The 22,464-nt window shown below is 52.0% G+C and overlaps 1 pseudogene; it reads left to right on the forward strand.

Annotated features, from left to right (window-relative positions):
• Positions 1–8,526: 8,526 nt before the first annotated feature.
• LOC144126358 (putative ubiquitin-conjugating enzyme E2 C pseudogene) lies at positions 8,527–9,143 on the forward strand (annotated as a pseudogene).
• Positions 9,144–22,464: the final 13,321 nt, after the last annotated feature.

A 22,464-nucleotide genomic window follows, 5' to 3' on the forward strand; every position in this document is an offset into this window, starting at 1 on the left:
GGAAATAAATAAAGACGCATTGGAGCTGGGTAAGTCTGTAGCTACAAGCACGTTTTTTTTTGTCTCTACCGCCGATTTCCACATCGCGCGATCGTCGTAACTTTTCTTGGAATTGCTGTTGCAGCTGATAGCGATCATCAAATTAAGGGCGCCGACTGTAGTGGCAGAGGATTGCCATTGAAAGGAACAAAGCCGTGCCCTTTGTCAACCCGGCAACGAGGCCTAGCGCGAGTTTTACAGCCGACTTTCAGAAAGCGCGAGACGGCGCGCGCTTTTAACGCTTGCCAACGCAAAAAAACAAAGGCATACTGCGCTAATGCTGCAGCGAGGTCTAATATGTAAATTTTCATGGCTGCCGTCGATTTCGATAAAGCGCGAGAAGTCTGTAAGGAATTAAACAATGGTACACTGCACTCGGTGAATGCTGTATACCTAGGCCAAGCGCGATTCCCACAATGCGCGAGTCGGATCTTCTGGTCGTACCGTTGAAGCTGATAGCGATCCTAAAGGGCCGATAGTAGTGGCACGAAAAAACTTGCGAAAATGTTGTTCAACCCTTACCTCGGGGTTGAGAGTGTGCACGCCCGACAAGCGCTTCAGCGTGGCTCTCAGATGGCGGTCCAGCTGGCGACGCCGGCGGTCCTCAAATCGCGCCTTATGTGGGTCGTCGTAATGGCGTGGCGAAACTTTGAACACCAGCACGACGCTCGCCACGTGCTCCTGCAACAGCAGAACAAGGTCCTGGAATGCGCAAGGCAGGCAAGTGGTACAGCACTTCATAAAGCAAAATTTGAGATAAAATGCGTACCTTTACGTGGCTGTCGATTCGGCGTTTCCAGCCTACCTGCTTCAAACACTTCTGCCCCACTACCCTTGCTGGTACCCCACGACCTCGCTGGTCGCCCCTCCGAGTGTGTCGCCGTGACAGTCCGCATTCGGGGCACCGACATCTCGGTGGCGAGCGTGTACATGCGGCCCGCCGCACCGAGTGACCCCCCCCCCCCCCCCACCGCCTCCTGACGCGTCTTGCGCACCGGTTGGCCGGAGACTGCATCCTGTGTGGCAATTTCAACGCGTACCGCTCAGCGTGGCGCTCCCGACGTTGTGACCGACGCGGAAGGGACCTCTGCGGCGCTGCTTTCTCCGCCGGGCTACTGCCTCTCAACCGCGGAGACCCGACCTTCCTTACCGCACTGCGAGGGCCCACCGCCATCGACGTCACCTTCGCCTCGCAGGCCTTTGTGGCAGACTATGTGTAGCAGTGTGCGCGAGACACCCACGGATCCGACCACTTCCCTATTGCCGTCCTACCAGCCATCACGCGTCCCCGCACGCGCTCCTATGTTGTCATCCGGTGGGAGGTGTTTCGCGAGAGGTGCTCGGCGATACCGCAGGGTGCGGACTTCCTTGCCAGTCTGGTGCAGTGCGCGAAGACTTCTTCCACTGTGCGCGAGGTGCCGATCGGTACGCCCATGCCCGACATCAAACTCCTCCACCTGCGCGCAGCCCGTCGCCGCGCCCAGCGACGCATAATCCGTACGCGGCGCCAGACGGATAAAACTGTGTACAATCACATCGACGCGGTGTGCCGTCGCCACGCCCACCGCCGCCGCCCACAGAGTTGGGCGTTACTCTGCCACACGTTCGAGGACCCGCGAAACCAGATCGAGTAGGGCCTGGCGCATAGTGCGCGCTCTCCTGAACCCAGGGCTGCCCAGACATCCCGTCCTCGCCGCAGCCATCCACCTGGGCATCACCACCGAGGATCTGGCTGAGCGCCTGGCGCTCCAGTTCGTCCCCGCCGCACCACCCGCACGGCCAGGGCTTGCGCTGCCTCCTCCCCCCGATCGTCCCATCTCCGAGCAAGTTCGGGGGCAGATCCTCGCGCTCTGCGAGGACGCTCTTACCAGCCCAGAGCTACAATCTGCCCTCTCGACGCGCAAACGTAACAGGGCCCCGCGGGAGGGTGGCCTAGCTATACCACATGTTGCGCAACCTGGACGTGCCGCAGCGCCGGACTCTCATCGACTCCTTCAACGAGGTGTGGACGAGCGGCGCCCTCCCAGACACCTGGCGAACGGCGGTTGTCATCCCCGTCCTCAAGCGGGGCAGCCGGAGGAAGCTGCTCTCCTCCTACCACCCCTTATCGCTCACCTCCGCCACGGTGAAGACGATGGAGGCAATGGCGCTGCGCAGGCTGGATTGGGTCGCGGCTGCCTGCGATGCGCTCCCTCCGCAGCAGGGGGGTTGTCCCCTCCTTCGCAGCACCGCGGACTGCATCTCCGATGTTGTGGCCACACTCGAACAGGCTCGTGCCCTCGGAGAGGTGGCCTTCTTCGTACTCCTAGATATTAGGAGCGCCTTTGACTGCCTGCCCCACTGGGCTATCATGGACGCATTCGAGGCCCTGGGGCTCAGCGGTCACCTCTACCGCTTTCTGCAGTCCTTCCTGAGGGACCGCTACATGTGCGCCCGAGTGGGACACACAACCAGCTCCCAGCAGCCAGTGAAGCGGTGTGCCCCAGGGCAGTGTGCTCAGCCCTTTCCTGTTTTCTCTGGTGCCCGCGCAGCTGCCCAACTGCATCGCACCTCGCGCGCAAAGCCGAGTGCGGTTGGCAATCTACGCGGACGACATCGCGGTCTTCGCACGGACGCCGACCCGCCACGGCCGCTCAATTCGCGTCCAGATTTAGGAGACCCTTGGCGCCATCGCGGACTACCGCCGGGGGATAGGCCTCGCCTTGTCGCCACAAAAGAGCGAGGCGCTAATAGTCCATCCGAGAGCCCCGGCTCGACACTGGCGCGCCCGCTCTGCCTGAATGGCATCCCGCTCCCGTGGCGCAAGAGCGTCCGCTATACCTGCGGCTCACTATAGACGCGCGGCTCACCTGGGGACCTGCCCTGAAAGTTCTGCGCAGCCATGCAACCCTGATCGCCTCTCTGGCTCGGCGCTTCCTGGAAAAGGGCAGCGGCTGCTCTCCCGCTTTCTGCCTTCGCATTTACGAGGCGGTGGCGACAGCGAAGGCCCTTTACGCGCTCTCCCTCGTCGGCCTCTCGAAGGCGCAGTGGAATGGTGTTGACAGAGCTCATCGCAGTGCCTTCCGGAAGTTTTACGCCATGCCGCGAACCTCCCCATCTGCGGCCATATACGCGAAACGCGCTTCTGGCATTATTCACTGCGAGCAAGCACACCGCCCTGAACCATGTCGAGCGGATGCAGCGTTCAGGCACGTGCGAGAGCTTGCTCTCCCACCTGCTGGCGCAATCCCTCAGTCACATGGGGGAGGCAGTCCGGCACCTTTATCAACTCCTTGGCCGGCCACCCCCTCCGCCACCCCGCTTTCCGCCGTCGCATGCCTATCGGCCGCCCCAAATCGATACAACGCTGCCAGCGATACAAGCGAAGCACCCCGCGCTGCGCCTTGCACCAGGAGGCTGCGTCAAAGCTGCACTGAGACTTTGCCGCCCACACCATCATCTACACGGACGGGTCCGTGAGAGACGAGGCCGCGGCAGCCGCGTGCATCGCCCCCACTTTGCCGGCGATCCGCCAGACGGGGGTAAATACGCCGGCGTCGTCTCTAACGGCGGAGCTCGCAGCCATCTCCCTCGTGGCTGACATTCTGGCTGCAAACCCGGCCGTAACGAATGCAGCCGTCCTGACTGACTCACAGGCATCTCTGCAGGCACTCCACAACCCCGAAAGAGGCTCTCACTTGCTGCGCATAGCAGCACTAAAACTCCATCTACTCGGGGTTCGTGGATGCAATATCGCCGTGTAATAGATACCCTCCCACATGGGCATTATGGGCCAAGAAGCTGGGGACAAATTTGCCCGCGCTGCGCTGCACCCAACTGTTCCGCTCTCGCGCATCGTCACTCCGTACGACAGCGCTACGTTGACACTCCGACGCATTGTGGTGCGCCTACACCCTGACCCCCGAGTGGCGTCGGCAACAACCTTCCGAACCATAAGCACTCGGAAGTTCGCGCGTTCTGACTATGCACTGCTTCTCCGCCTCCGCACCGGCTCTGGCTGGACATCTGATCGCCTCCACCGCCACCGCGATCCCCCGGAGGCATTGTGTGCGCTGTGCGGGAGCGCGGACTCCCTTGAACACATTTTGTGCATGTGTCCAGCCACCTCCCGGGAGCGACTGGCGCTGCAACAGGCGTACCGCGAATTAGGACTGCCCTGCAGCACACTGGACGAAATCCTGTTCCCGTCGGCCCGTCCCGGGGTCAGACTACCACTCTAAACCACCTGCTCGAGTTCATTGGCAGGTGCGACCTCCGCCCCCGCCTTTATTCTGGACGATAGGAGGCTACTCGCAGCGCTGCTTTGATCGGACCCTGTGTTGTGGTGACGGATGGTGTGTGCGGCAGCTGTGGTGGTGCGGGTTCGGCCGCATTGGAGCGGACCCCATATGGGTGCAGGCGCCTGTGTGCTCTGAGGGTGGCAGAGCATATGGCTGCCTTCCCAATTAGAACCCTGGGCTCATCTGCTCCTTTTCCGCCGCCGCCTGCTCCCGTATCGCCGCTCCTGACGCTCACGCAGCGCCGTTTCCAGCACCCGCCGTCTCCGCTGCCCTTCCCCGATAGGCTGCGTCGCGTCGTTCTCCCTCGGGTTCGCGCGACTCGGAGAGAGTTGTGATTCTCAGGGGGGGGGGGGGGGCAGCAGGGCAGGGGGGAGAGAATTGGGGATTAGCGCAGCCCGGTAATTGCCTCCAATGAAGGGGTCACCACAACCGGGCTTTGCTGGGGAGAGGGGGGGATGATAGAGTAGAGGGCAGGAGGCGGATCTGGGGCGGGAAAGGGGCACCGAGTGGAGGCAGGGCAGGCCGCGAAGCGACACGGCAAGAGGAGCGATCAACACCCGGGTAGGTCGGCGCCCGCGCGCGCCAGCGAAGAGCATTCCCATGTGCAGACGGTGGCGAAGTGCTCGGCTTGTCCGAGGTCGCGCGACTCGGAGGCTGCTCCCACCGCCGCCGAACGGACCGCCCCGCGCTGACAGCAGTGCGTGGCTGGTCGGCAACTCGGGCAGTGCGCGCCTCGAGAAGTGTTATGTGCGCTCACTGGCGCCCGCGTTGACCCCTCTGCCAGGTCTGATGGACATCTGGCTCCTCTCTGGCTGTTCCGATGCGCGTGGTGGTGACTGTGGGGCTCGTGTGCGTTTGTGTGTGCACCCTTTGTGCGGCTCTAGCGGCTCGGCTCCCGGGGTGGCACACGGCCACTCGTGACAACACAAGCCGAACACTTCGCCTCTGTCTGCACCGGGGATGCTCTTCGCTAGCGCGCGCGGGCGCCGCGCTGCCCAGGAGTTGTCGTGGTCGACCCATATGCTGTGGCGCACCCTGGCCTGCCTCCCCCCCCCCCCCCCAGTGCCCCTTCTCCTCCCAGACCCGCCTCCTCTCATCTATCCTCTCATCCCCCTAACCAGCGAAGCCCAGTTGTGGTGACCCCTTCCTGGAGGCGATTACCGGGCTGAGCTAACCCATAATTCCCCTATGCCCACCCCGCCGTACCCCACTAACCGAGAATCACAATGCGCCTTCGTAACGCGTCGCGACCCGGCTGTCCGGGCCTCCGAGGCACCGAGTTCTTTGGTTTGTTCCGCTTGCTCTGTAGATGAAGTTGTGCTGAGGGCTTAGAAGTGTTGTAGTGTGAAAACTATGTCACTGCGAGACTCAACAGCATGCCGACCGAATGAGTGGGGGGTGCGAACGGTGTGCGATGAAGCTATCGGGTTCCGCTCTTAAAGGCGAAGCTTAAGCGTCCTCCAACTTTTTTCGCTCTCTCTTGAATACAACTTACAAGTATATAAAAGTCTGTCTCGATCTAGTTTTTTGGACGTGTCTTTATATTAGGCTATGATCTCAAGGCAATAAAAACGTAGCAGCATAAAAAGACTGCCCGTGATGGCAAGGGCATTAAACAAAGTATGCGCCAGCTGAGGAGAGAAGCTATAAGTAGTTTTGTTTAATGAAGGAAGTATAATGAAATAAGTTTCTGAGCTCAGAGAACGAATAAAATACTTCAATTGCTTTCTCATGGTCTCACTTCCCTTCCTCTGTTCGACGCTTGGGGAGCTAAACTCGAGTGAATGTTCCACCTAAGAGCTGCACCGTGCACCAACATCGCTGCTCCTTTCAGGACTTGCTCCTTTGTTGAAGTGAGACGCCTTTGTTTGAAAGAGGACTGCTTGTGATAGGCTTTGAGGAATCCGGGAAGGTGAAAATCACACAGCTGGTTTTTATGTGATCTACAACTTCTGAATTGACACTTCATTCTGGAAGCGAATAAAAAATAGCTGACTAGTCTTTACTTATGACCATTGCAAAACACACACACACACACACACACACACACACACACACACACACACACACACACACACACACACACACACACACACACACACACACACACACACACACACACACACACACACACACACACACACACACACACACACACACACACACACACACACACACACACACACACACACACACACACACACACACACACACACACACACACACACACACACACACACACACACACACACACATATATATATATATATATATACCAAAAGTGATTTCTGGCAGCTCAGTTGGTCAATATAACATAAAATCACTAAAAATTGAAGAAACATAACAGGATTTAATTCACGACGTTTCGGCTGGAGGACCAGCCTTTTTCGAGTGTAGTACAGCGTACGTGAATTAAATCCTGTTATGTTTCTTCAATTTTTGGTGATTGTATGTTATATATATATATATATATATATATATATATATATATATATATATATATATATGGCCCCCTTTTTCTTTTCTTTACTATTCTTTCTCTTGTTTTTAAGCCTTCTGTGTGTCTTATCCCATGCTAAAATAACACGCGCCCATGCACTGAATGATCATTCTTGAAAAAGACCGGTCCTCCGATCGAAATGTCGAATAAAATAAAAATGTTTCCTTAAACGAGCGGATATTTCGATCTATATATATATATATCGCAGAGTTAGACACATGGCCCTCAGTGACGCTTAGATGATTTCTCTATTCCACTGATTTTAAATCCCTGGTGAGCTTTATCTGGGACACCCGATATACACTCCCATCAGAAGCACATTTAATCACAACCGTGGGTGGAAAGCGAAGTCAGCGGAAGACGCCACAACATACAAATAGCAACAAGCTGACATTACAAAACATCAAGGAAAACAACACTATATTTCCCCAGCCGCACCCGTCACTCAAAACGGAACCAGCGCATGTCCTCCGCAAAGTTTTAACTAACTCTCGCCACTCCGCTAATGGTCCGCAACTTTAGATTGCATGACAAAGCTCACTCTCCTGACTGTCCGGAGATCACTGCAGACACAGAGCACTTTCTATACTCATGTAACACTGCCAATACGTCCCCTTGTTTCCCTTAACGTGCCCCTCCTTCCTGGAGTGCTTGGCTACACTCAGGCTTGGCATATGACCAACGAGCTATAGCGGAGCAAGCACTCTTTAGTAGCGAGAGCTACAGTAGGCTAGTCAGAAGCGCATTTCTGGCGGGCCACGCTAGTCACTTCTGCGCATGCGCCGTAACCATGGCAACCAGCTCTTTTGAGTCGCAAGTGTTTGCCGCGCGCCGTCGCCTCGTCGGTCTCCGTGCAGCTTCACGCGTGACGTCCTCACTTTGCTATGCGCCTCACTGCGCATTCGCTATGCTCTAAGCGGCTGCGCCGCCGCGGAGCGGCAGCTCACCTTGTGAGAAGGCGCAATGGAAGAAGACGCGGCTGGTGGAAGGTAAAGACGCTTCGCGAGACGGTCTTCACGTACCTCGGGCGTCTGCGACACGCGCTTGGCTCTCCGCGCTTCATTCATACGCAGATGGGCAGCCTCACGCCAGGCAATGACTTCGGGTCTGTTGAAGTAGCTTCCCGTAGGCTCTGAAGATGCCGCTTGCTATACACGCGGCCGCCAGCCGCGTCTTCTTCCCCTGAGCCTTCTCCCAAGGCGAGCGGCCGATCTGCGGCTTATATCTTCCGCCGCTGCACAGCTGCTAAGACCATAGCACATGCGCCCTTCCTTTCCTCACAATCACCGGCGTTTAGAACGTTGTCAACGCCAGCGCAAATGAACACAGTGAACGCCGACAGCTTTCGCTTTGTATTTTCTGGATAAGCTGAGCTTATACACATTCATTTTTTCAGTGAACTTTAGCGCTGCCCGTGAATAAAGATTTTCTTCTCCTCTTCGACGCCCAAAAGCAACTTAGAGCAGGAAGAAATTTTTCACAGCGCTGGGTTAGCGGTGTAGGTTTTATGGGGGATGAGTGAGCTTCGCTTTTATGTTTCGGCACGAAACTCCAAGCGCACAAATAAACACCTTGATTATTTTATATGTGCTAAAATTTTCATTCGTTCTTTATAGTATAACGCAGTACTAATATCATACACAATAGTGTACCTAGCTTAATGGGTCAGTGCCACTAGGTGGCGGCCGTAGAAGAGGACGAGGAAACTCCAAAGCCAGCATTCGAGCAGCGTCAGCAGGTTTGGAGACCTATTCCTTGCCATGGCTTCGCCTAACCAGTCAGTCGTGCAGGACAGCCGGCCCAGTTCCAGCGATAAGCCACAGTCCTCAACCGACGTTCTTCATAGCTCTGCCTTGAAGAGGCTGCAACAAGAGGTTGTTATCATTAGCACCTACGACAATGATGGCATCACAGCGATACCAGATGAAGACAACCTCTTCCATTGGAGCGCCACTATCCAGGGACCTGTTGGTACCGTGTATGAAGGCAGCGAGTACAACCTGAGCTTGCAGTTCTCCACCCGCTACCCGGTCGAGCCTCCCAGGGTGGGTTTCGAGACACCGTGCTTTCACCCCAACATTGGCGACCAAGGAAACATATGCGTTGACATCTTGAATGAGATCTGGACAGCGCTGCTCAACGTACGAACGCTCCTCCTATCGATCCAGACCCTGCTGGCCTGGCCGAACGTGTCGAGTCCACTTAACGGGTACGCTGCGGATTTGTGGCGTGACCAGGAGCGGTACAGAAGAGCCCGCGAGTCATTCGAGGCCTATCACAAGAGGAGGACGACGCCTCCACGTTTGGAAGATAACGGCACCTAACTTGACTCTGTACCTTGAAATAAAAAATTGGAACGAAAACTCTTTATGGAGACTGCGCGAAGGAACTAAGCGTGGTTCCAGCCACGCTATTTGCAGCGGCACCTCTGGATGATGCTGTCACCAACGGGCACACACGGTGCAATTAAGTCAGGTCTAATAATTTTCAAATACTGAACTGATCAGGTTCTTACAACACTAGGCCATGAAATACACAGAGTGGCAGAATACATTTTCCTCGGGGTATCAGTAAACGCAGGAGAGACACATGGAATGATTAAGATACCAGTTCATAAACCTCAATGGAGAGTACTCTGTAAACTTAGAGATAAAACTAGGAGTACCTCAATGTTCCAAACTAGGTCCCACGCTCTTTTTGTTGTATATAAATGATACCACAGATGTTAAGTTCACACCTGATATAACTGTCTTCGCTGATGACACTAGTTTATTTTTCACAGGTAAACACACAAATGACCTAGAAAAAGCAGCTAATCTTTACCTGTCTCAGCTATCTATTTGGCTCCAGGACAGTAGTCTGCAACTAAATACGCGTAAAACAAAGTTCGTACTTTTCAAACCAGTCAACAAAGTTACTAAAGAAAGCCTCACACTTAAATTCAGAATGGAACACATTGAACAGGTACATTTTCAGAAATTTCTAGGTGTCTCGTTCAGTGAAGATCAATCCTGGACTCCACATATTAATCACCTTCTACCTGATCTTTCCCGTGCTGTGGTATGAGCCGTATACCTCCACTTATCCCTCTCTGGCTGAAAAAGACTATATTATGAGTTATTTTACTCACGGCTACTTTACGCAATATTAGAGTGAGGCACTACGACTAAAGGAAATTACGACAGGCTGCTCGTACTGCAAAAACGCGTTCTACGTCTATTTGAGAATTATAGAGGTAGAATACGTGACCTACCAACCCAGCCACTATTCTTAAGACATGATATATTACTGGCCAACAAAGTGTATTACTCTAAACTGATGCAATTAATCCATAAAAAACTTTACACTAGATTTACAGATATATCGCCATACTATAGCTTTCGAACCCATACACATAAAACAATAAAAGTGAGAACAAATTACGGGAGACAGGTTGTTGATTATCAAGCAACAAAGTTATTTAACCATCATGAGTCCTACATTGATATTACGCTACCATTTAAGCCCTTCAAATTACAATAAAAAGCATTCCTTATGATCACTGATGATATCTTATGTATATAGCTGCACTCATATGCCCATGCAAATCACCACTCTTGCGAAAAAGCTTTTTTTTTTCATGTTTCTGTCAACATGTTATCCAACGGTTTCTTTTTCTCGCCAGTGTGTTGTCGCGGATCCTCTGATGTGCTTTCGAACGTTGCGTTAATCGACAGACAGCATTTTATGTTCATATGTACTTTATATTTTATGTCTATGTGTACACTGTTTCATCAGGAAAAATCCCTGCAAATGTATTGTAGTTTTGCCTGCTCCGAGCTAAAGATGGGAGTCGAGGCCTTGTCAGGCTCCATATGCCTTTTGCCTCGTCTTCCATTTTAAACTGAAAGGAAATAAAATGGTCTGAATCTGAATCTGAAGTTACCGGCAAAAACGGGCCTCGGCAGCTACGGGAATGACAGGCGTCAGCTATACCTTGGCAGAGTTAGTGCCCAATGTTTTCCATTCATTTCGCCAGACCATACTAGCAGAGGCAGATGCTAGGTGCGGATTCCTGTTGTCTGGGAAATTGATTTAGGGAAACTGTTTTGTCCACATCAAGCTAGGGATCTTGTTTTAGTGGGCTTGCTAACGCATGGTGGAACTCACGATGGAGAAGTTAAAAGTGCAGGACCTGCTCGAAATTTGCCAGGAGCTGGGGATTTCGCTACGTCCTGCGAAAATAAAAAAGAAATTCTTGAGGTTATGCGGCAGGAGGAGGCGACTACTGAGGAGGTCGACGAGGCTTGGGAAACGATTGCTGGACGTAAAGAAGAGCAGAAAAGACGGGAGTTGTGCGAGCAGAAAGAAAAAGAAGAGCTTCGGTTGGCTCAAGAGAGACGGGAGGTCCGTGAGGCAGAGGAAAAAGCGAGAGAACTTGCTCGAAAAATGAAGGAGCTCGAAATCGCGTCGAACGGAGGGAATATGGCGCGTCTTAGCATTGTAGCCTCGGTAGAGGAGCAAGGGAGGCAGAGATTGCAGGATCTCGTCTCACCATACCGCGTGGGAGGCGATATTGCACTCTTTGTGGTAAATTTCGAACGCGCATGCGGGAAGGTGCACATCGACAAGAGCGCTTGGTCGGAGAAGTTACTTCCTCTCCTTCCGTGCGAGGCGGCCGAAGTGGTGACTCGCCTCTCACGGGAAGAGTGTGATGACTACGAGAAGGTTAAGAGCGCACTGGTTAGAAAGTGCCGGTTTTCTGCTGAAGCCTTTAGGCAGCGATTCAGTCAGGCATAGAAAAGCGGAGAGTCGCATACTGACTTCGCGTACCGGCCTAAAGCCAACTTAAACGAGTGGCTTAAGACCGCTGAGGTGCACGGAAGTCATGACAAGGTACTGGAGTGCATCGCACTAGAGCAGTACTATAGCAAGATTCCAGAAGATCTGAGGATATGGCTGCAAGATAGGCTAACAGATATAGTCCTAGACAAAGCGGAACAGCTCGCAGACGAGTATAACGCTCGCCGAAACCAACAAAGCAAGGCAGGGTACTATAACAGATTAGCAAAGGGAGAAACCTATTTAAAGAGAATCCCTGACCGATGGGTGCCACCAGCACGCCGGGATCACCGAGCAGAGGGTGCGGAATCAAAAGGAGGAGGTAGCGAAAAAAAGATTGAGTCACCCAAATCTGCCGATTAGCCGAAACAGCAGGCGCCTGGAGCTCGCGCGTTTGAATGGCGAAAGCCCATCGTCTGCTATAATTGCAACAAGGAGGGTCACATCTCATTGAACTGCAAACAGCAAAAAATGGCTTTCGCGTGCATGCGAGAGTCGGAGGAAAACCTTAAATTGCTGGAACATTCTATAAACGATACATGCGGGACGTGGTGATAAATGGCAAGAAATTCAGAGCACTGCGGGATTCAGCGGCTACCATGGATGTTGCTCGCCCGTCCTGTGTTTCCTCCACGGACTACACCGGCTTATGCGCCTGGATTAAGCAGGTCGCCGAAGAACAGAGTGCATGCTTGCCTATAGCGAAGGTGACTCTAAAGGGGACGTTTGGCAGGCTAGACACAGAAGCGGCAGTTAGCGCAAACTTGCCGACACACTTGCCCTACCTGTTTCCGAGCACCTGCTGAAATAGAAAGGTCTCTCTTTCACCGCGGGCTTGGCTTGCATGGCGCTAACACGTTCTCGAGCGCGAGAGCTCGCAAAGAAACTCGACTGCGCTCCGATAAATGAGCAGGCACCGAACCATTCTCCCGACCAGCCAGGGGATCCTTGCAGGAAAACTGATCCGTCTAAACCGCGTGAGCATGACCATGAAGATGTTTTCGAACCAGCGGTAGCTCATGAAATCCAAGGAACTGCCGATTCCGTAGAAAATGGGGCAACAGGAACCAACGCGAAGGGTTCGACATTAACCCCTGCTTCGACTTGTTGGGATGAGTTGACTAAGGTTGATAGGAAATCACTCATTGCAGAGCAGAAAAGCAACCCATCGTTAAGAGCTCTAAGGAATAATGTGAGAGAGGGAGTCGCCAGAAAGAACATCAGCTTTCATGAAAAATCAGGCCTTCAGTACCGAAAATCCTGCGACTCAAAGGGACGCGCATATGAGCAACTCCTGGTGCCTGAAAAGTACCGGCGGCAGCTTCTAGAGCTCGCTCACGGAAATGCATGGGCGGGCCATCTGGGCATAAAGAAAACAAAAGCTAGATTAGCCCTCGAAGTTACTGGCCTGGCTGCCGGAAAGATGTGGAACAGCTTGTTAGATCCTGCGACACCTGCCAGCGGGTCGGCAAGTCGACGGATAAATGGAAAGCACCCATGACACTAGTTCCCATAATTACAGAGCCCTTTCGGCGTCTTTTATTAGATACTGTCGGCCCGCTGCCAGCATCCAACTCTGGTTGTCGCTACATTCTGACCTCACTGTGCGTGGCAACCAAATTTCCCGAGGCCATTCCCTTGAAGGAGCAAAGTTGAGCATGTGTTGAAGACGCCCTTTTGTCAATTTTCTCTCGCGTGGGGTTCCCTGCAGATATACAAAGCTATAACTGGAGCGTGTTCACAAGCTGCTTGACAACAACGTTTTTTGAATGCTGTGGGATTAAAATAATCCGCAGTTCCATTCACCACCCTCAGTCAAATCCAGTCGAGCGCATGCACTCAGTGCTAAAGCGGATACTTAGGTCTCTGTGTTTTGAGCATAAGGGAGATTGGGAAGGCTGAATTCCAGCAGCATTCTGCAATGAGATCCGCCCCCACGAAGGCACAGGATTTAGCCCCGCTGAAATAGTCTACAGGCGTGACTTGAGGACCCCGTTGCGCATGCTGAAGGAGTCATGGGAGGGTTACAGAGAGGATCCCTGTGTAGTGGAATAAGTTCTAAAGCTACTGGAAAGACTTGCGAAAACCAGACACCTCGTGGAAGCAAATGTCAGAGCAGCGCACTCACTGTCTAAAGTGTACTACGACAAATCTGCACGCAAGCGCACCTTTCAACCTGGCGACAAGGTGATGTTGCTGCGTCCGTCAAAACGGAACAAGCTTGAGGTGCAATGGGAAGGGCCAGCTAAGGTGGTGTCCAAGTTTTCGGACACCAACTGTGAGGTAAAATTTAAGAACAAGCACAATCGGATAATCCACAGTAATTTGATGAAGCCTTATGTGCAGCGTCAAACCATGGTTAACATGGCTCTGAACATGCCAGAGGAAGAGATCTCAGACATACCTTATGTCCCTCATGAGGATGAGCAAGCAGCGAATGAGCTCTTAAATTCAATCGACAGAGAACCACGTTTGACTGAAAGTCAACGAGGAGACATGAAAAACGTCTTGCGTGACTTTGAGACGGTGTTTTCAAACAAGCCAGGAAAAACATCCCTCATCGAACACGACATTAAGCTGTCCAGCGAACAGCCGATCAAGAGCAAACCTTACCGTGTCTCTCTAAGACAAAAGAAAATCATTGAGGCGGAGATCCGCCGTATGGGCGAACTTGGCGTCATAGTGCCCTGCGAAAGAGCCTATACGTCACCAATCATTATTGTAGAGGTTCCAGGCAAGGATCCGAGACCTTGTGTGGAGTACCGGAGACTGAATTCAATCACTGTGGACCAGACCTACCCCATTCCGAACATTGAGGAGAGGGTTGAAACAGTCGCTAAATCAGAATATATATCCACACTGTATTTAGTTCGTGGTTACTGGCAGGTGCCACTCACTGAGCGTGCCTGCAGGTACGCAGCATTCGTGTCCCCCGCGGGCACGTTTCACCCTGTAATGTTGAGCTTCGGCTTGAAAAATGCTCCGTACTGTTTTTCAAAGTTAATGGACCAAGTTCTGCTGGGACTTGCAGATTTCACTCTCCCCTACCTTGACGGCGTGGCCGTTTTCTCACAAAACTGGGAGGAGCACATTGAACACCTGCGTATTGTGCTTATAGTGGCTGCCGTGGTGGAGTACCGTCGCCCAACCACAAAATCGGAACTCAGGGCTTTTCTTGGCCTAGCAGGCTGTTATGAGCATTATGTAAAGGACTACTCTGATTTAGCCAGCCCCCGACCGACGCACTGAGAAAAAGTGAGCCTACCAATCTTTCTTGGGGCCAAAAGAAACAGAAGGCATTTCAGTCTGAAAACGGCCCTAAGAGAGCGCCCAATACTGCCAGCGCCAGATTTCTCTAAACCCTTTATCATACGATGTGGTGCCAGCGACCGCGGGTTAGGCGCTATTCTTTGCCAGGAAAGCGACGACAGGCACACACGGCCTGTCCTTTACTTGAGCCGCAAGCACAGCACGCGGGAAGAGGCGTATAGCACGTCTGAAAAAGAATGCGCATGCCTCGTTTGGGCTATTGACAAACTGGCATGCTACGTCTCCGGGCCCCGTTTCACAGTAGAAACGGACCATTGCCCTTTGACTTGGCTGCACAATATGTCGCCCAAAAATGGTCGTCTACTGAGGTGGAGCCTGGCACTCCAGCACCAAAGCTTCGAGGTTCGCTACAAAAAAGGCAAGCTCCACACAAATGCCGACGGGCTAAGCCGAACCTTTTAGCTGGTAAAAATTTTATCATAAGAGGATGTCCCCCAAATTGTTAGTTTTAGAGATTTATTTCATATTCTCTTCCTACTGGAGAGCGTATATTTCCCACTTTCTTTGCAGTAATGTTGGTCATAATCAGGTAACATACCTAGGAGTACGTTTTCCTTCTTTCGGCCAAGGATAAGTAAGAGCGAGTGGTGTAACGTACCTTGACTCTGAGGTATTGGGGCGGGCAAAATTGAACGCCACGTCGGCCAAATCCAGTCACCTATTCCCGTACCGCGTGCCCTCTAAGCACCAACCAGATTTCATTTAGCGAATTTTTTTCCCTTCCAAGTGCGCCTCGAGCGGGAGCACACGCCTTGGACAGGTGCCATGTCTAAACGCCTCGTCGGGAGACACCATGTTTTCATTCAGGCAAAACATTTGATCTCTTCAAGTTTCAGTTGAAGTTTGTTTGCTAAGTGCAGTTTTCGCCCTGAATTTTGGTCTGGAGGATTGAGTGGGTTCTCAGGGCGCTTGCTTTTTTCGGGTGTGGTTTGGCGCCTGTGATCCTTTTTGGCTAGCATTGCAGAGAATGTCCCCAAACGGCCACCTGACGAGGGGAAGTGATGCCGAGCTTCGGCACTGAAGGTCATCCGAAGACTCCCAAAGAGCATCTGGTTCCTGTCACGCCCAGTAAGCAGAGCTACGTGCGAGCATTCCATCTTCCGGGCGCAATATCTGGCGGTGGGGGTGCTGTTGTGCTCGCGCTCCCTTCCTGCTGTTGAGTTCGGCGAAGTTGGACATGGGGGAGGATTCCCTGAAAACCACCGCGAAGGTGAATGAGCACTCTGGAAGAAACGTGGCTGCAGGAACATCGGGTGCAGCGACAATAATAGCGTCCCCAAGTGTTCGAACAGGTCACCGGGTGCAGCGACGATAATAGCGCCCCCACGTGTTCGTTCCGGTCATCAGACGACGAAGTACAAGATCAGTGTTGCCCTCTTGAGTCACGCTGGGGTTGAAAAATTGCGCGAGTGCCGCGCCTTCGACAGAGGTTCCGCGTTCCGGTCGTCAGTACAAGATCTTTCAACCCCTGCTGGGAGACAGCCTGCATTCCTGTGTCACGCAGGCGCCTTCCGGGTCCACATGGGCGCGGTCCGGACACACGTGCGCGTCCACCTGGAGGCCGCGTGGACGACCACGTGACCGGGTCCTGTTCCCTTTCCCTCGACTGAGCTGCGAGAGAACGTCAGGACCGCCCTGCCGTGGGTTGTATCATCAGTGCCATCGTGTGATTGCACATCATTCTTCAAATTGTATTCCCCAGCTAGGGATCTGGGGAATACGAAGAGTATTTAGCGAGCTGCTGGTTTGATACCAGGGAGAGCCCCCCTCTTGAGAGAAACCCTTTGCTGGGAGAGACTCCCGGCTGCTAAGAAGCTCCCTTTACTGAGAGGCACTCTAAGTTGCTCTTACTTGTACATTATGTAAATAGGCTTTGTATAAAGTCTTCCAAGTTTTCTTCCTCCGATCGTCCTCGTCTCTTCTCCGGCCCAGTCACGCTACCTGAATCCCAACAGTGGGTCCTCTGAAGAGCTGGAAGTAAAATTTTCCTTGTCAACTGCAGTCATTTACATAGAAAAAGCATTGTTTATTTTACCTCTCTCCTGTTGAAGTTCTTACAAGCTTACGAGCTTTTGGTGGCCTAGGAAGCCTGCAAAGCGGAAAAGAAAGTGAATGAGCTTAACAAATTTGCATCATAAGCACATTGCCTGTGCTGTAGGAAGCTATTATAAAGGAACGTGTACCTTTCAGTGTCTGAGTCCACATCTGTGCTCAGGAACCTAAAATAAATCAGTTTTCTGCATCAAAATTGCGTAATGCAGAGATGACTAGTTTTTTTCACCTGTCATCTCGTGTATTTTCAGGGTTCCGTAGGGCTCAGAGGTCCGGGCGTCCCAGGTGGACTTGGCGACTGAGCTGGCGTGCCGCAATTTTCTTGGGAAGCCATGCCAACGTAGGCTAGTTGCGGATCATTTGCGTGATCTTCCCCATCATTCTCTGTATATGCAGTTCTGCAGCAACATGCGTAGTGCATTAGCAAATCACAGTGGTAACAAGTGACATCATTTTCATTTTATGAGTGAAATATTCGAAATAATGGGTGAATACATGTCATCATACTTCAATGCAGTACCCACTACGTTCAGTCCCCATGTGCCACCAGTTAACAAATGCTTGAATTCCACTAGGAGCTCCCTTCTTCTGACTGGCTCCATAAAAACTCATGCTCAGCGTGTTTCGCTTCATTTCAGAGCTTCGCGACACATTATACCTCTTCGAGGGGTCTAAATACATAATGACATCTTGTTGTTAGGTCTTGTAAAATGGTAGAATGTGTAGGCCAAGTTGAAAAGGAACATTCCTTTAATTATTGTGTATTGTATACATATCTTGCCTGTATTACTTTCAGTTTATACTTTGCGTTGTTCTTGTATTTTCACATTTTGTACATTTTTGTTTGCTTGTTAGCGTTGTATCAATGATAGTTTCTTGCTTTTCATCTGCGTGCTTTCTATACACCTTCTTTGCCTTGCACCTGAACCACTGCAATTTTTTTTAACCTCGGACAGTATTGTAGCACCCTCTCTTGGGTGGCGCCGACAACCCGGCTAGCGCGCGCCACCCTGCGAAGAGAATAAAGACGGCACCTGGTCGTGGCTAGTGCAGCCACGGCTGGCAGTTCTGTTCTGGTGTCGGCTCGTAGCAGTGGTCGCGTTTCCTTCGCTCCAGAGGCGTTAAGCCTACATTGGTGACCTAGGACGAGCAATGACCGATCCCGCAACATCCACGCAGCAGGATCCACGCAGCAGGTTCGCTTTCCACCTTTCTGGCCCCAGAACCCGCAAGTTTGGTTCCACCACGTTGAGGCGCAATTTTGCCTAGCCCGCATCACGTCGGAGACGACGCGCTACTACCATGTTGCCTCAAGCCTGCCTCCTGCAGTTGCCGGTGAGCTCTCCGACGTTCTCTCCACCCCCATGGGTGCTACACCATATCAGCACCTGGAAACGAAGGTGCTGGAAAGATTTATGCCGTCGGACCGCACCCGCCTCCAGCAGCTCCTTACCGGGGAAGACCTTGGCGACCGGCGCCCCTCCCAGCTTCTGCGCCGCATGCAACAGCTTCTCGGGGAGCGCGACATCCCCAACCACTCAGCGTTGCTTCGAGAGCTTTTCCTCCAACGCCTTCCCCAGCCCATCCGCCTCGTCCTTGCGGCGGCCGGTGACGACAGCCTCGACCGCCTGGCTGAGCTCGCAGATAACGTTCATGAGGCCACCTCCCCGTCCGTCACTGCTGTTTTGCCGCCAAGAGACCCAACGATTTCGCGCCTTGAGGCCCGTCTCGAGGAGCTTGCCGCCTCAGTCGCCGCACTCCGGAGCCGACCTCTGGAAACCCGCCCGTCTCGTCTTGATCATCGCGCTCACGTCAAGCTCGGAGTCCCAGCCCTACATCTCTCTGCTGGTACCACACCACAGGCGTTTTCGCCACCGGGCCACGAAGTGTACACCGCCCTGTTCGTGGCCGGGAAACGCCCGCCGGGATCACCAACAGCGGCGTGTGGTTCCCCCAGTCATTCGAGCCGCCTGTTCATGGTCACTGACAAGTTCTCCGGCACCCGGTTTCTTATCGACACGGGCGCGGAAATCAACGTGGTTCCACCGACTAAGGCAGATCGTTCCAAACCATCAGGACTGTCGCTCCGTGCTGCCAACGCCTCGTCTATACCCACGTATGGGCTACGATCTCTCACCCTCGACTTCGGCCTACGCCGCACTTTTCGATGGGTCTTCGTCATCGCAGACGTGGTTCGCCCGATCATCGGCTCAGACTTCCTCTCCTACTTCGACTTAGACGTCAGCGTGCGGCATCGTCTCTTTACCGACGGTCTTACTCATCTCTCCATCTCGGGAGTCTCGTCCGACCTTGCTCCAATGGGCATTCGCACGCTGATACCTTCCTCTCAGTTCGAAAAGTGTTGGCGGATTTCCCGGAGCTCACTAAGCCATGCAATCTCACTCAGGCGCCTAAACATACTGTGACACACCACATCGTAACCCGGGTTCCACCCGCCGCTGCTCGACCGCGCCGCTTGTTTGGAGACCGTCTAGCTACCGCCAAACGTGAGTTTGACCACATGCTGGAGCTCGGCATTATACGCCCGTCGTCTAGCGAGTGGGCGTCTCCGCTACATTAACTCCGAGTGGAGACCATTGTCTTTTTACTCTCGGAAGCTACTTCCTGCTGAGTCCCGCTACAGCGTCTTCGGTCGAGAGCTCCTAGCCATCTACTCCGCTATCCAGCACTTTCGGCATTTTTTAGAAGGATGCAAGTTTCACGTGCTAACCGATCATAAACCGCTGGCATGTGTGTTCCGCACCAACTCATCGTAGTACGTGTCACGTGAACTCCGTCAGCTCGCTTATATCTCGGAGTTTACTACTGACATCCGGCATGTGAAAGGTGCAGCCAACACCGCCGCTGACGCCCTCTCTAGTATAGTCGCTGTAGACGCTCCATCTTCCACCATCGACTGGTTCGCATTCTCTTCTGCCCAGCAGAATGACGATGAGCTCGTCGCTTTTCGAGCGAACCCTCGTTCTCTCCGATTACGGCTTGTGCCCCATCCTTGCTCGCCTGAGCCCTTGTGGTGCGATGTTTCAACGGACTTTCCTCGCCCTTTTTTCCGGCTTCACTACGTCGCCCTATCTTCCATTCTCTCCATGACATATCCCATCCAGGCATTCGGGCTACTCAGCGCCTTCTCGCCCAGCGCTATGTTTGGCCCGGAATCAACGCTGATGTGCGCGCTTGGACGCGCCGGTGCCTACCCTGTCAGTCGACCAAGATCTGTCGACACACCAAGACACCTTCCCAAGCCTTTCTACCTCCTGGCCGTCGTTTCGACCAGGTTCATCCCGACATCGTGGGCCCTCTACCCATCTCTCGAGGCTACCGCTATATCTTGACAATAGTCGACCGCTTCACTCGCTGGCCGGAGGCAATCCTCATTCCTGACATCACCGCAGAGACTGTTTCGCGCGCCTTCATTTCTGCGTGGGTATCTCGATTTCGTTGTCATGGCACTGTGACAACCGACTGTGGACGCCAGTTTGAGTCCTCCCTGTTTGCTTCCCTTAATGATATTCTCGGCGCCAGGCATTGCCGTACCACTGCATATCACTTGTGTGCTAACGGCATGGTGGAACGCCTTCACCGCCAATTGAACGCCGCCCTCGCTGCCCTCCTCAATTGCGCCTCCTGGGTCGACTCCTTGCCCCTTGTGCTGCTTGGTCTAAGGGCCGTCATCCGAGAAGACTTACAGTGCTCAGCTGCAGAGCTCGTGTATGGAAGTGCTTTGCGTCTTCCAGGCGACTTTACATCCCAGCAGATTCCAGCCCAGCCCCAAGAGTTCTTTCAGCGCCTGCTGGACTGCGTTAAAGACCTCCGGCTTACTCCCCCACGTCCATCCCTTACAAAAATTTCTTTAGACAGTCCATAGACTGTCTATGAAGTTTAGTTTAAGAAGTCTATAGATTTTATATAGACAAATCCTTTAGACCAGTCTATAGACAATCTATAGATTTATGGCCATACACTTTTAGTAATCTTATGTCTATAGACAGTCCATAGACAAATGTCTACTGAAAGTAGATAGGTCCATAGACAGTCTATAGACACAGTTCTATAGACAGGCTATAGAAGATTTATAGATTTACGGCCATACACTTCCTATAGACGTCTGTCCATAGACTGTCTATAGACAAATGTCTACTGATAATAAACACAGGTCTATAGGCAGTCTATAGATGATCTATAGACAGGTCATATACTTCCTGTAGATTTCTGTCTATAGACAAGTCTACTGGTCCAGTAGACATAGGTCTATAGACTGTCCATAGACATTCCACAGTTATGTGGCCTGGCAATGCTGTAGACGTTTGTCTATAGACAGTCTATAGAGCTCTGTCTAAAAACCTTTATAGACCATTGTCTGTAGACTGCCTATAGACAGTCTACAACTGTTGAAAAAGATCACCACATGGTCTTCACAAATGACATGACGATCAATGTACTTACAATTTAGTTTATTTCCAAGTTATGCAGGCAAGGAATATGCAATACATGCACCATAAGAATGCACCACATAAAAATAAATGTTGAAAGTAATGGTCCGACTATAGTTTCCTCAGAAGCAATCTTGGGACCTGTTGTTTGCAGTCAGTCATCCGGGCATGTTGACCTGTACAGTAGAAGGAAAAAATAAGAGAAACTGAAAAAAATTCCCACTCCATCCCTACAAATGCGCTTTACAACACAAGGCATATATATATATCCTGGCTATGCCATTCAAAAAAGCTAGTCGATGTTTTGGTTTGGTTTTATGTGGTCCAAAAACCCAAGGTGACTCAGGCTATGAGAGGCGCCGTAGTGAAAGGTTGCGGAGTAATTTCTGCCACCTGCGGTTTCTTACCATGCACTGACATTGCATAGAACACAGGCCTCTAGCATTTTATTTCTACCAAAGCGCGACCGGCTAGACCAGGATCGAACCTGCATCATTCAGGTAGTAGTAGTAGTACAGTTTATTTGGGTCAAGAATATACAAAATTTGTCTTGGGTGAGAAGGCTAATGGCATTTTTGCCTGATGAGGCCATCCCACCCCTGACAGCAGTGACAACCACTATAGGCATATTCGAACACATTTTCAGTACAGTACATCATACAACAACCAATATGTATGCAAGCACACAAAACAAAAATGGACAACCCTGAGGACTGTGTGCATGCTTCTGTATATGAAGAAAAAGGTTTACAGATTCCCGAATACTATTTACACGTACAACAGACTGAAATATCATCCATGACAGAAAAGAAATTCTTTGACTTATTATTCCATTAGGTACATATGTCTTAGTGTTTTCTTTAGGCAGTGATGGGTAGGTTCGTAATAATTCAAAGATGGCTGTATATTAATTCAATAAATTTGCTATCTGCATACATAATCTCACATCACCATAGTTGGTGCAAGATCGGGGTACCTGTATTTTATCTTC

This window comes from Amblyomma americanum, chromosome 1 (genome assembly GCF_052857255.1).
Source record: "Amblyomma americanum isolate KBUSLIRL-KWMA chromosome 1, ASM5285725v1, whole genome shotgun sequence".
Classification (NCBI taxonomy): Eukaryota; Metazoa; Arthropoda; class Arachnida; order Ixodida; family Ixodidae; genus Amblyomma; species Amblyomma americanum.